Source organism: Erigeron canadensis, chromosome 6, assembly GCF_010389155.1.
Source record: "Erigeron canadensis isolate Cc75 chromosome 6, C_canadensis_v1, whole genome shotgun sequence".
NCBI classification, from domain to species: Eukaryota; Viridiplantae; Streptophyta; class Magnoliopsida; order Asterales; family Asteraceae; genus Erigeron; species Erigeron canadensis.
In genome coordinates, this window is record NC_057766.1 from 24542438 (window position 1) to 24558075 (window position 15638).

The following is a 15638-nucleotide window of genomic DNA, read 5'->3' on the forward strand; positions in this document are numbered from 1 at the left end:
GTTGTAAATGTTTTCGGAGATTAAAAGATTTCAAAAATAGAATATCTAGTTTGCTTTATAAGTAAGTAGTAATTAAGTAACTTGTTAAATAATTTACTGTATATCAAATGATATCACAAAAATGTTTTACGAATCATAAAAGAAAAATGTCGATGTATCATTCAATTTTGTTTTAGTTATATTGATACATAAATGATAAATAGATTACATGTTAGTAGAAAATTTTTATTATGAAAAACTTGCAGTATTTTCTAAAATGTTTAATCGTCACAGCTTACAAAACTGAACAAGTTATAAAAAGGATCGCAAAAATCGAAACTTTTGGAACCAAATCTTCCTAATTACAATTAAATATTAAAGATTACTAACTTCGACAACCAGAATGGATTTAGTCACTATCTTGTGGGGAAAACCAGGAGAATAATTCAAAAGGCATTATCATCATTCTCTATTAATTAATCTACGCATGATACATTATTATATTTCTAATATTAAAACGTGATACAACTCTGCAAAAAGAATTATAATCGAAGATATACTAGTACGCTACTGCTAAAAATATTGAAAATTGTTAATGTAAAATATAATATATACATATAGAAAGAAAGTTGGTTAATAATTATATATTGAAAATATAAATAGAACATATTTTCTCAGTTCAGTATACATTGTTTTTCCCCTTTGACTAGTTGAAGAATTGAATATTGAACTATTTTAGTCTTCAATCATGACACAAAAATGTCCCCTAAAAACATTTCAAAGACGACTAAAAGACAATGTATTTTAAAGAATAATTAACGTAAATTGTTTGTGTGGGACTTGAGATGACTTTCATATTATTATTTTCTATCACGTTAAAGCTTTTTCTTTCGAAGGCATACTTTTTCTAAATAGTTATACGCGTTATTTAGTTTTCTAACTATACTAAACATTTAAGAACGGTTACGAACTCAAAGCCTTTGAGAGTTTGAGCGGATCATTTTAGAACGAGTTATTAGTTAAAAACATTATATTAAATTTTTAAAACATTATATTATGTATAAAAATACTGATATCTATATCTATAAATCTATAAACCCTTATAAAGGGTATTGAAATTAAGATTAAGCATTTTTACCTATCCTATTCCTAACTACCAAAATTACCTACACAAATAACTTAAAGTCACAAAAATAAACTGATCTTTGATTCTAATTTAATTAACATTGATCTAACTATATGGTTTTAAAATAATCGACAAAATTTCATAATCTATATTTTTAACACATTATGTTAGCAATGTGTTCATCCACAAAATTCATTATATAATTCTGTCGCAACGTGCGGGTACTATGCTCGTATTTATTAAAAGACATTCTCGGTGGTCTGAGGCTCCGAGCCATATATTAGTCAACCCAATTGTAGTTCTAATTATATTAGTATTCCGGAATGGTTGGAATAAATGAAATTTTGTTGTTTGTCGGTAGAACTTCCATTGGAAGACATGGTGTTTTTGTTTTGCTAAATGGATTTATGAAATGGATATATATATGTTTTTGTTTTGTTGAATGGATTTATGAAATGAATATATATAGATAAACAAGTTTGAAGTTTGTTACAATAAAATGATTTTAAATGGTAATGTTTGTATAGAGTCTTGATGTGGAAAGATAAAAAAACAAAAAATTTGAAATTATTATACTCTAGAGAGTTCTAGTAGAGTATGTTTTTTTCAAAAATTTTCAGCAACACCAAAATTTTAAAAGTTTAAAACTTACGTTGCTGAAAATCTATTATCCATATTCCATTATGTGCAAGAGATGCTTAACAAACATTTCCATATATATCAAAAGTCAAAACTATATTCGTATTATGTACATGATGACATGGCATATGACATCCAATGATCCAAATACGTACATTTGGTGCCCTTGTTACATATAAAACAATTTGGACATTTTCTGGCGTTCTAAAGAAAAACTTTATAAATGCAAATCAACATGCACATATTAGTCAACCACAAGGATCACTAGTTAACCCTCCCACCACCCTTCAACGTGGGGCAACATTGGAGGCACATAGACTTTGGTTTGTACAATCTTCAAGAAGTGCGTGCACATGTTGAGGCTAAAAAGCATAAAAGTATGCTCACTTTAGCCCACAAGTGTTGGATTGGATTCTATAGCCATGACCACTTCAATCTAATGGTCACTCAAAGTGGCTCATGTGCAATCTTGTTAGTCCCCACTCCCCACAAGTCCACCACCTCACAAAAAGGGACTTTTTGGGGTAAATTTAGGATTTGAGGGAATATATTTTTGGGTACTTTGGGCAAACATTATCTTATCACTTGACAACATGTTTTAATTTTGCTTAGGAAAGTAACCATATGTCCATTCATTTCTTTTATTTATTTATTTGTTTACCTTTATCATGGGTCATATTTATCTCGTATATATTACGGAAAATTGGTTGCTAATATTACTCGTGGATAACTAATACGAGTACCTTCTTAAACTTTTTGCGTTGAATTATCTATATTTGTTGCTAGAAAAACATATGGTTATATATAAATTGTGACAAATTTATGATACGATTACATATTTCTAGAAAAGCACATGGTTATATATACAAAGAGAGAAAAAACACATGGTTATACTCAAATCCGTAATACATACATTTGATTAAAGCTAAACTGGACACACTCTTGAGTTAATTATATTTTGCTATACTAAATAGTGACAAGTGTCTTTGATCTTGAGGTATTCACCTGATTAGTCGGAGGATCTTTTAATTTCATCTTTGATGGATTGGGTACTTATTGCTATTGTTGGTGATGGTGGTGTGGTGATATTAGGGTCATTGACTCATTTGTCGTGGTTATGTTTTATCATTTATATCATTACCTTTCAGCACAAAACAAACAAAAACAAAAAAAATATAAAAAAACAAATATCAAACAAGTTAGTAAGATATTATTCTTATAATTCTTCTTAAAAAATAAGCCACTCCTACATAATATGTGATGAATATTGAATAGGGAGTGTGTTCACATGATGCCAACACATTTTGGATAGGGAACCTTATATGTTCTCTTGTTAGTGTTTTTTTTTTTTTTTTAACAGTTAAACAGGGTATTTTATTGATGGAAAAAAACTAGCGAGAAGCTAGATTACAAAAACAAAAGTGCAAATAACATGAACAGAGGTACATAAGCAAGCAACATTATACAGGGGATTCAATTTAGGCATACTATAAAGGTGAGTTTACAAATCTACTTTCATTATGCACAATCGAAATTTATGTATCTGTAATGATTTTATTTCAAACAAAATGTCCCTTTTATTTATAATTTTTCTTTTAGCTTCATATCATTTTATTTCTACTCTTACATAAGATTAATGTTTAGAATAAAACTCAAAACGTACTTTTAAAAACCCTCTTAATAATCTACTCAATTGCACAATTAATTGTAGGAAGCAAGAAACAAATGAGGACGCAATGACTATATACAATTGATTATAAAAAGTAAAAACAAATAAAGCTTGCTTTTATATAACTAGTTGCAAAATGCAAAAATAAAAGAGTTAAAACTTAACCAATAGGTTTGATGGCCTATTAGTAAGGTCTTTAACATTAATAGTTTTGTGGGGTGGATACATTTCAAACATGCATGTAATTTATTAGTAAGAACTTGATAGAATGTTGTCTTAAAAAATATATATATATTTCAAAAATTAAAGTGGAGAAAGAAAAACAAACAAACGAAGCAAACACATGGAGAGGCTGCTGAATTGCCTCTCAAACTTGGTAAAGCACTAAAGCCGAAATACAGGAATTTTTATATAGAATGCCAAGAGCCCAAGAGCGACACAATATAGGCAAGTTAGATGGGCTATGTGTCAAAGTCAATGTAGGCTTATATTTCAAACGGGCTATATAACAATCCATCAAATGCTTGTGAGTTGTGACATAGTATGTTCAATATTATTATTTCTAAAAAGAAATAATTATACAATATATATATAGGGGTGAGTTATTTATAGTAGAGGCATTACAAAAATACAAAAAGTATATGTGTAAATTAAATTATTTCCTTCTTCTTCCTTCTTCTCCGGCGAGACTGTCGTTGCCAACCACCACCATGATCATCTCCGACCACCACCATGACTCTCCGGCGACGCCGACCATCTCCGGCGAGACTTACACCTGTGTAAATTATATACACATGTTACGGATGTGTAAGTCTCGCCGGAGATGGTTGTCATCGCCGGAGGATCATGGTGGTGGTCGGAGATGATCATGGTGGTGGTGGTGGTGGTCGGAGATGGAAGGAAAAAGAAGGAAGTAAGTTAACTTACACATGTACTTTTTGTTTTTTTTTTTAACGTATGTACTAAAATTATCTTTCCCATATATGTATATATTGAAAAGTTATTTTAGGAACCCCAAAAATTGCAGGAACTTTTAGTAATTTTCTAAATCAAGCTTAATCTTTGATCATTCTTTACATGGTAATTGTTTTTTGATTTGAGTTATTTAGGTGCAATTTTTAATTTTACAATTATGTAGAGACATGGATTATCATCTATTATACAACTTTTGGAGACATGAACTTTATGGTCATATGTGCACAAATAGTGATTTGATCACATGTATGCAGGTCGATTATATGTATGCAAGTATTTTGTAAATTAATGTTTCAATGAGATTGGTGATGATCAAATGTATATAGATAATTATATGAACATTTGTAAGCGATTATATAGTCATATGAACATATGTAATCAATCATATAATAAATAACTTTAATTTAAAGAATGTTCCTACAATTTTTAGGTTCCTAATATAACCTTTTCCTATATATATAAAAAGTTAATTTAGGACCACCAATTAGATTAGGACCATTAGGCCTCATTTCTGAGATATATATATATATATATATATATATATATATATATAGGGAAAAGGGAATATAAGGCTGTCCGACACCTAAGCTTAGGTGTGGAACCCCTCACATACTAATATTTTATTATTTCTTGTTTAATGAATAAATGCATAGGCCCCCATGATTTTTATGGATTAAAAAAACAATATGTGAATGTTCCACACCTAAGCTTAGATACCCGACAGCCTTATATTCCCATCCCCCATATATATATATATATATATATATATATATATATATATAGGTTTTAGGTAAAACAAGTATTAAAGTAAACAAATATAACAATAAGTTTTTCTTCACTGAAAATAATTATGCACAATGAAAATCATCATGCATTAATTGCTTTGTGAATCTTCGTACATCCATTTAACCATGATTTAGTCAAGATCTTGTTCTTTTTGTTTTCTTTTAATACTTGTTTTACAATACACAACCCCTACATATTTTTCTATTTTCCTAAGTTTTATTATCATCCTCTTCAATGTGTGAACGTACGTGTTATCACTTTTATTATGTAAGAGTGCACAAGTTCCAACTTTCAACATACTACCCACCTTAAATGTCAGTATTGAGGTTCAAACTTCAAACCATTAATATCTAATACTTGCCATTGAAAAAAAATGAAAAATCGAAAACTAGCTTAATTTGCAGCCCTAGATGGAAATCTAACCAAATGGTTGACAACGTCACATATCTACTCTGATGAGAACTTTAAATTCACATATGATCATTAACAAGTGTTGTTTTTACAACTGATTAAAATTAACATTACTTATGTGTTTGTTCAGAAGTTGGTATTCTATCATATTCTCAATAGTCAAATGGTTGACAAAGTAACTCTAATGTGAATTTTAAATTCGCATATGAATATATGATCATTGATAAATAAATGTTATTATACAGTTAATTAGAAATATAATTATGTATAAGTTTAATAGTTTATAACTTTATATTATATTTTATCTGATTTTCTCAAGATGAAAATGATGTAAAGAAAAAAAATAGTCTCTAACATAATCTTATCTTACTACTTTATAAAGCATTTATCTTTTTTTTTTCAAAAAAGTATTTGATATACCCAATTAGCCGTGGGGCATTTTTTGACTTTGGGCCCAACCCGAACCCCACCCGGTCCAAACCGGTTTGGAGGGGTGTTGACCCAAATCGGTTTGAGGTCAAACCGGAACCGGTTTTGAACCGATTTGGAGGCTTGAAAACCCGACCCATTTCCAACCGATAGGGTCCGTTTGAGACCGGTTCGGGTCCAAACCGATTCGAAAACCGAACCTGTTAGTTTTAACTACGTAAATCGTTTTTCGGCCACGTGATTGCTAATGACTCGAGACTAGGACCCAAGATACCTTCCGAATGATAATATCTAGTGAACTAACACAAAAAACTTCAAGTTATTTCACAAAAAACACTTAAAATTAACTGAAAATTCACTAAAAATCACTAAGATTGCTAAAAAGCCACTTTTTTAACTACGTAATTCATTTTTCGGCCACGTGATTGCTAATGACTCGAGACTAGGACCCAAGATACCTTCCAAATGATAATATCTAGTGAATTAACACAAAAAACTCCAAGTTATTTCACAGAAAACACTTGAAATTAAGTGAAAACGGACCTATTACTCAAAGTAATATCTAGTGAATTAACACAAAAAACTCCAAGTGAACACGATTCAATAATAATGATACCGTACGGGTAAAGCATTTGCTATCACACTTTATGACTTATCATCTTCTATGACCTATTACTCCTACCATCTCACCGCCGCAACGTACGAGCACTTTCCCTTGTTTAGTATTAAGCAAATACATAGGTGGAAGGTGATATTTAGATTTTGGTTTTGAACAACAATTGACAATTACTTTGTAGACGGAGTGGAAAACTGTTTTAGACCTTTATGAAACGTTGCGGGTTATTCTAAAAAAAAGAGGCAATTTATGACCTATCACTCCTGCCATCTTACAGTCGTGTATAAATGTTTTCTTTTTTAGAACGATATTCTAATATATTCCTACTCCTAAATTACATACATGCCTGTGATAAAACCAGGACTCTCAAAAAATCCCTATTAATCCACCCCCACAAATGTGAGAAGTGGGACTCAAACCAGGTGGATCCCCTAAGGTCAAAGGTCTTACCAATGGACCACCAACCCTATTGACATGAAATGTATAAATGTACAAGTCCTTTAAGCATAAAATGTATAAATAAACAAGTCCTTAAGCATAAAATGTACAATCTCTTATAGAACATATTAGTAATTTTAACAAATTTTCATTTTAACCCCCCTAAAGTTTTTATGTTTAATTTTTACCCCATATCAAAGTTTCGTTTTCATTTTCTCGAAACTTAACTTTTAGGTTATTATGTTTTCATAATACAACTTTCACACAGTACGATTCTATTTTTAAACATTGTTTTTTATTTAATTATTTTTATCCGTCTTTTTATATATAATTCTACTTTTAAACATTTGATTTTTTATTATTTTTATCCGTCTTTTTATATACATAACGTTTTCATAATCAATATATAATAACTTTTACTATCTTTACGTTTCACACTTATGTAACAATTAAAACATTAATATAGTTATTGTTTATGTCTTTGTACCTTTTATTATTCTTTTACATTATTTTTTTTTATTGCTACATGTTTAGTTTTATATTTTAAGAAAAGTCTCTATTTTTTAACTTTTGCACCACATTAAACTTTGGTTTTTTTTCTTGACACTAAACTTTTGGGTTCTCATATTTTTATCAAACAATTTTCACACAGTTACGGTTTTATTTTCAAGCATTTGGTTTTTAATTATTTTCATCTGTCTTTTGTATACAGATAAATAACATTTTTAACATATAATAACTTTTATCATCGTTACATCTTACGTTCATGTAACATTTAAAACATTAATATAGTTATTGTTTATGTTTATGTTTATTTACATCTTATTATTCCTTTACAAAATTTTTTTGTTTAACTACATGTTTAGTTGTCTTTTTTAAAGTTTCAGGCGAAGAAAAGCAGACGTTGGGACTCCGATTGTGAGACTGCATGTTGTATGTCCGATAGCACCACCGGGTGAAAAGACTCACTCAATTTTGGAAAAAAGGGTCGGGAGGGAAGGAGTTGATGAGTTATCTAGCCATCATCGCCAACCCTAGTGATGGTTAACTTGTTTTATTTAGAGATATTGTGTTTTTAAATAATAAAAGTGGCGCCCAATTTGAAAGTGATAGTTATGCGATAAATAAAAAGATGCTAGTATGAGAAGATAATATTGACGTGACTATATTTTTGGTAGGTGTCTAATTAATAAAGTGTTGGATCAAATTAAGATCCGATTGACGGATCCAATGATAAGTTAGGGGGGTCACCACCCCACTCTAAACTCAAAATTGTTACCGAGTAAATTTATCTGTTTTAATAGTAGACTTTAATTTGTTAGAGAATTCAATTGGTCCACCACTCACTGCATGCAATAGCTATTTTGTGTCCACGTAATATGTATTAATATGTTACTTATGTTTATTTGTGAAAAATTGATTTAGTCTGTGAAAAGTATCTATTGTAAACTTGTAGTCATCCCATTTTTAAGTAGTTTCATGTCTTTTTGTAATGCTTCGATCTTGTACAATGTATACAGGCTATTCACATCTGTTATTTTGTGTATTTATATGTGACTTTGCCAAGTAATGAAAGTACCCAGAGTTGGTCTAAATAATTGTGATTATTGCTATCTAACCCCAAATCAAAATACACCAGATTGTTCCATCAAATCATTCAAAAAAAACCCAACAAGCAATGAAAGGGTCACTCGAAAATTTTTAGTAAGGTACTCGTATAAATTCAGGCCCCCGGCCATCTTCTAAAATTCCTGGATCCGCCAGATGGTTTAAAAGTAAAGTGGTGATTTGTTGGTTAGACTTTTTCGTTCTTTAGAAGAGGTTTTATGTTCAGACGTCACTTAAAAAATACACTATATAGAAAGTGACTAGAAATGGTCAGAACGACGTACTCGTTATTCATGAATAACCGGAATATGTAAAACCTAGCTAGCTCATTTGTTTACACATTTAAATTTTGCCGGTTTTATTTATATTTTTTAAACTGAAGTAGTTAATTATACCATTAAAGATATCCGATTGTTAACAATATGATGTAGAGACAAATCCACCAACTTCTAATTAAGCATTTGATTCGTTAAAATTTCAGACGGCATTCACTGTTCGATTGTGCTTTAATTTATTTCCATTCCAAGTGGATTCCTAACTTCGTATTAGCATACGCACCAATGTATATATATAATATATATAAGCATAATTAAACACAGTTTTCTTGTTATAATCATCTTAATTAGCTTCTTGACAATTTCTGGGGGAAAAAAACATGAAGTTATATCAAGCTTACTATTTACTTATCTTCTTTTCATTAAGAGTAGCATCAAAAGAACTTGGCCATTACGCCAAGAATGGGTGCAATGATATGTGTGGGAATATTAGGATTCCATACCCTTTTGGAATCGGGCCAAAGTGTGCTATCAACGAATGGTACGTCGTGGATTGCAACTCCTCGACGCCATATCTACAAGTACTCAAATACCGCTTTGAAGTTGTAGGTGTTAGCTTGATAAATCAAACAATCACTGTTAATACACCAAAAGTGGTGTTCTCTGACTGCCAAAATCCAGTTACGAACACCCTCAATCTTGGTAAGAGTCCCTTTGTGCTTTCTGAACCACACAATATATTTGTGTTTGAGGGGTGTGGTAATGTTGTAATGATGGATGATAGGAGTAATGAGGTAAAGGGGTGTTCCACGACTTGTCTCGATGACAGTAGTACTCGTAGTGACAAAAACAATAACTGCTTTGGCAACAATTGTTGCCAAGCCAAAATTCCTGGTTATCTAAAATCCTACAGCATCAGCCTTAATATCGACAAGGAAAAGCAGGGCAGAGATAGAGGTTGTGGGTCTGCCTTTGTGATTGATACAAATTCATACCTTAACCGAAACTATTCTAGCCAGTCTATTGCTCAGGGAGACAATACTGTTGTTCCGATATCACTTCTGTGGACTCTATCAGTGAATGACAACGATCAAGCCATGTGTTGCCCTTCCGCTTTTAGTAGGAATAAACTCATAGTCCATCTGGGTAACGGAACTTCAGTAGATACTTGGAAATGCATCTCCTATCTGTCATACTCAGGAAATCCTTACTTAAAAGATGGATGCAAGTATAATGGTAATTTGGAGTTCAATATTGAGTTGGTTGTATGCAACAGCGTTCTTGCTTTTAATCTTTTCCTATATATTTTGACATCCAGCTTTCTCTTGTAGCGACGCGTACATGGAGTTCTGATGTGTGTGCAAAGTGTGGTGCTAGAACTTACTGTAGCAGTGACTTAACATATAACATGGATGGTTCTGTTTACAAACAAGACTTCTTTTGTAAACCTTCTACACAAGCGAAATCACTCGACTTGGGTGTTATTTTAGGTATGTAATGTTTACTCTCTCCGGATATACATAAACTGTTCTCACAAATTGAAAAAGCGATCTAAACAAGAGGTATTACAGTTTACTCGAAATCAAAAGCTAATCCACATGAACCATACTCAATAAATATTTAATTCTTATTTTTATTTTCTTCACATGGCTTTATGCACAATAGACTGAAAGTTAATTTCATTATGACTAGAAACGGTGTCGTCCAGTCCCTGTTTTTAAAACATTGGGAATTTCGTATGTTTTAAGCAATGGACCTGTAAAAGCTGTTGGATTGAGTAACTTTTCATTTTAACTTCATTCAGGAGTTGGCATAAGCACGGCTGTACTTTTTCTCATGGCAATAAGCTATGCATTGTACAAATTGATCAAGAAAACAAAAGACAAGAGACAAAGAAAGAAGTTTTTTAAACGCAATGGTGGCATACTATTAAAACAACAAGCAAAAGCCGACCCATCTTTGGTTGATAAAACCATACTTTTCAATTCACATGAGTTGGGGAAGGCCACTAACGACTTTAATGATAACAGAATTCTCGGCCGAGGAGGCCAAGGTACAGTGTATAAGGGGATGTTAGTGGATGGAAGGATAGTGGCAATTAAAAAGTCAAAGGTGGTTGATGAAAGCCAATTAGAGGAGTTCATCAATGAAGTGGTCATTCTTTCTCAAGTCAATCACAGGAATGTGGTAAAATTACTGGGATGTTGCTTAGAGACTGATGTTCCCCTGCTAGTTTCAGAATTCATTTCAAATGGTACCTTGTATGATCGTCTTCATAATGATACTGATGATCTCTCATTTTCATTGAATATGAGATTACAAATAGCTACAGAGGTTGCAGGAGCAGTTGCTTACTTACATTCAGCAACTTCAATTCCGATATACCATAGGGACATCAAAACCACTAACATACTTTTGGATGATAAATACAGAGCCAAAGTCTCCGACTTTGGAACTTCAAGGTTGGTATCAGTTGATCAGACTCACTTGACTACCTTGGTAAAAGGTACGTTTGGCTACCTAGATCCTGAGTATTTCCAGTCTAGCCAATTTACCGAGAAGAGTGACGTTTATAGTTTTGGAGTTGTTTTGGTTGAACTAATAACCGGAGAAAAGCCAATTTCACTAACTAGATTTGGAGAACATAGAAATCTGGCTACACATTTTATGTTTGCTATGGAAGAAGGGCGTGTGATGTCTATTATTGATGCAAAGATGATTAAAGAGGCTACCAGTGATGAACTTCACATAATAGCTAACCTTGCAATGCGATGCTTGAATCTGAATGGAAAGAATAGGCCAACAATGAAAGAAGTAGCTATAGAGTTGGAAACGCTACGCACATCACACATTCCAGCAACAGTTCAAACCAATATCCTACCCGGCCATGACATATGGGGTGGCATTATCTCGGGAGCTATATGATGAATCAACATCAACATTCTTCAGTTTTAATGAGAGTATTAGTCGTATAGGTAGATAGTATGTGGTTGCACTTGATGTAATCATAAATCCATCAAAATACCAAATTTGAATGGATAGGTAATGTATTCAGTACCAACTTTATTAACGTATAAGAGTATTAAGATTGATCTTTTTAGTTCTTAAAATAGCAAGATTGAGGGTCTTGAATGGTTGTTTTGCTGTATTATATGGGATTAGCGTCTATATCATTAGTGTCTATATGTAAATGATAAGGCAGTAAAGTACAACATGTTATCAATGGACTCTTATAATCTAATCTAGGCATGGCAAAATGGGCGGGGCGGGGGGGAAGGGGGTTGGGTAACGGGTCAAAGCGGGTACGGGTTGAAATGGGTGCGGGTCTAAGCGAGTAATTACAGAAATGCGGGTCGGGTTGGGTGTGGGTCAGGTAGGGTCGACCCACAACTTTTATAATTAGTATTTTTGTGTGTGTTACAAACAAGGTCTTGTCTCATTTTTTGTGTCATAACAAAATATAACAACCTTGTTTAGATGTTAGATGTTGATAAACAAATGCAACTACTGGCCGGTCACTTGATTAGTAAACACCTAATCACTACCATATAACTGTTTCTATTGATGTACTGGTCTAAGTGTCTAACACCCGTCACTAGCTTGAAATGAACAAATTAACTGTCATTCAAATATATATGCATGGTGTGCTTGACTATCTTAAGGTTAGAGTGTGAGCGTGAATTCATTAATATTATAAGAACGATTACTGGCACCTCTCAGGCATATTGTGTTGCTATGAGTCTATGACAACAAGTTCACGATTGTGAAATTGATAAAGGTTATCCCTTCGATTAATTGAATCCACTATATTATACATTCTTCTAATCTTTTGTTGTTTATATATTGACCAGTTTAGAGTTACTGCACTTTCTGTAAAATAGAGGCAAATTGTTGTAACATGTGTAGGTATGAATTTATGAAAGATACGAGACTTTATAACTTACATATATCATAATTTAGCTGCACATGTCAATTTTGTTTTTGGTCAGCCAGATGAGAGAAATATCCAAGTTTGACTCTCATACTTCAACCAAGTGTTACCCATGAATTTCTTGCAAAGGTAGTAGTCCATTTTCGTTGATGAGACATATGTCATAACTACTAATCAAAAGGCCGGTATTGCATACATAAATTTCAATATGTGTATACTTAGTTACAACTAATACTTCTTTTGAATGTATATCAAGTTGTAACCATAGCATATAAGAGCAGTTTGGCGCAAGTCATTACTTTGATGAAGAGAATGCAGTACACAACATAAAACAAACAGACTCTCTATAAGGTGACATTATCGGATTTTTGTCTCTGTTTTAATTTCCTTCCTATATTTATATTTCTTAATAAACTCCTCTATGATTTTCCTCTTCTGAAGCGATTCATGCGTTTTGTGACATCTAACAGGTCAAACAAGCAAAATCAAATAGCCAAATAGCAACTGGTCAAAGAGGTTTAACTTTAAAGAGGCCCAGAGTGTGCTACCAGATCTTCAAATTAATTGCCATTACATTGTTTTCATTAGAGCTGTCTATTTTTAAACATGTATATGGTTTTAAGGGTGCAAAATAGAAAAAGTTCGACCCATTTAGTGGATATTTGGCGAACTTCCACTTTATTGTAATGGGTCAAGTTTTACTTTAATTACCATAGCTTGTAAATTTGGGTAAAAATCTATAAGAAATTGAGAAGCGATAATAATCTAAAGTTATTACTGGAAAACGAATCACCTAAGCTTCAGTCAAACTGCATAAACACAGTCTTCAAATTTTAACGTTATACCTATGTTAATTTTGATAGCCAGATTTCAAGCTTTATTACTGGAAACATATGTAATTTTCATAGGTCATAAGGTAGAACGGAAAATGCTAGGTGCAGCATCAACAGTGGGGCTGCCAAACCATTTCTGGAAACCAACATCCCCCTCAACTGCCTCGTGATGTATATGCACCCTCGATTCTTTGCTCATTCAAATTAAAGGACTTTTGACAATGTTGTAGCCATCGTCGGTCAAGGCAACAACCATGAAAATTTATTTTTCCGCTTTACTAGGAATTCAACAGATTTTGTGGTCAGTCGAGCCGTTGTGTAAATCTATAGGTGATATATGATGCATGTTATTTCATGGCTCTTGATTAGGTGATTTTCATAGGCTTGGTGTATATGCAACAAAAGCCCAATGAGGATAGAAAGTATCCTTCACTCCTTCATTAATAAGGCCTCTTTACTTTCAAAACTTCAAGTTATTCTAAATGGTGTTCGACATATTTATTCTTGACGACTAGACATTGTCTACCCTGACAACATTAAAGAAAATCAAGGCCTAATTGTTTGGAAAGCATAAGGTGTTCTAAATGGTCAAAATTAAAAAAAACTGTTATGTTGTGAGACAAAACTTGGCATTTTCAACTATTTTGGATACAGATTACCTACAAACTTGAAGAAATTGTTTACGCGTAAACAATTTGCCTAAACATGAACCTATATTTTAAGAAATTGTTTAAATGATCAAATACCCAAACAGTAAACTCACAAAAAGTTTTTCACCAAATGGTAAAAAATTTATACCCATCCTCACATCCATTACCAAAAACCATCAAGATTGTCTAAAAAATAACAAAATTATATAAATTATTTTCTCCGTCGCATTTCGCAAATAATACTAAAGTACAAGCAGTACTTCATGTACGTCTTACTGCTTTTAGTTACGAGTATGTGTGTAAAAGACCAAAAGTACCCATTTGGCATATGTTACAAGTAGCCAACATATTGGTTAGTCAAACTATACCAAAAATTTTAGGCATTATGGCACTGAAATGTAATTAACTATCACTTAATGGTTATGTAATGTAGTGACTTTTCAAATTGGCTATCTCATGAAGTACCTTCCATTTTTGTTCTTTTAATGTACCGGTTGACCTGATGTACCGGTAGCCGGTAACAATGTTAATTTTACTTTGGGATTATGACACAGGAGTGTAATCAACTATAGGAGTGTAACCAACTATGACCTAATGGTTATGTTATGTAGTGATCTTTAAAACTGGCTATCTAATGTAAGAACCTCTCATTTTTGTTCTTTTCATATACCGGTTGACCTGTTATACGGTCATGGTTACAGTTGTGAGTTGTGAACTCCGACGAGATGGATGGTGGATGGTCTTAGACTCCGACAAGGTTGTAGTAGGTGGTCTCAGTCTCATTTTTTCTTCCATTTAAGAGGTGCGACCATCTCTTCATCATCTTCACATCTAGACACGTGCCACCGTTGACAGCTACAAATAAAATAAACAAATGTCATCCGCCACCCAGACAACCACCATCGTCATCCTCTGCCAAAATCCTCCCTTTTTACCTCATTGTAAACCAACCTTGTTGGATCTTGATAAAGGTGGAGATGGGATGTCTGGATCTTTATGGTTAACGATGATGGGGTGATCATAACACAGTTCGATTTGGGGGTTAGGGTTTGTCACCATCAAAAAGTGAAAGAAATGAAATTAAATTGATTTTAGGAACAAGATTTGGGATTTGTTCTCGAAGAGAAAACAGTGGGACCATAGCTACGTAAAATGCATTTATAAATGTATATATACATCTATCTAATATCTACTTATCTAGTTTTAAAGTTTAGAAATGGAAGTTATATCATTATTATTGAATCGTGTTCTTAAATAATGTATATATGCATCT

General features: G+C 32.5%; 1 pseudogene; it reads left to right on the forward strand.

Moving 5' to 3' along the window:
• Positions 1–9331: 9331 nt before the first annotated feature.
• On the forward strand, positions 9332–11963 carry LOC122605671 (annotated as a pseudogene).
• The last annotated feature ends 3675 nt before the right edge of the window (positions 11964–15638 follow it).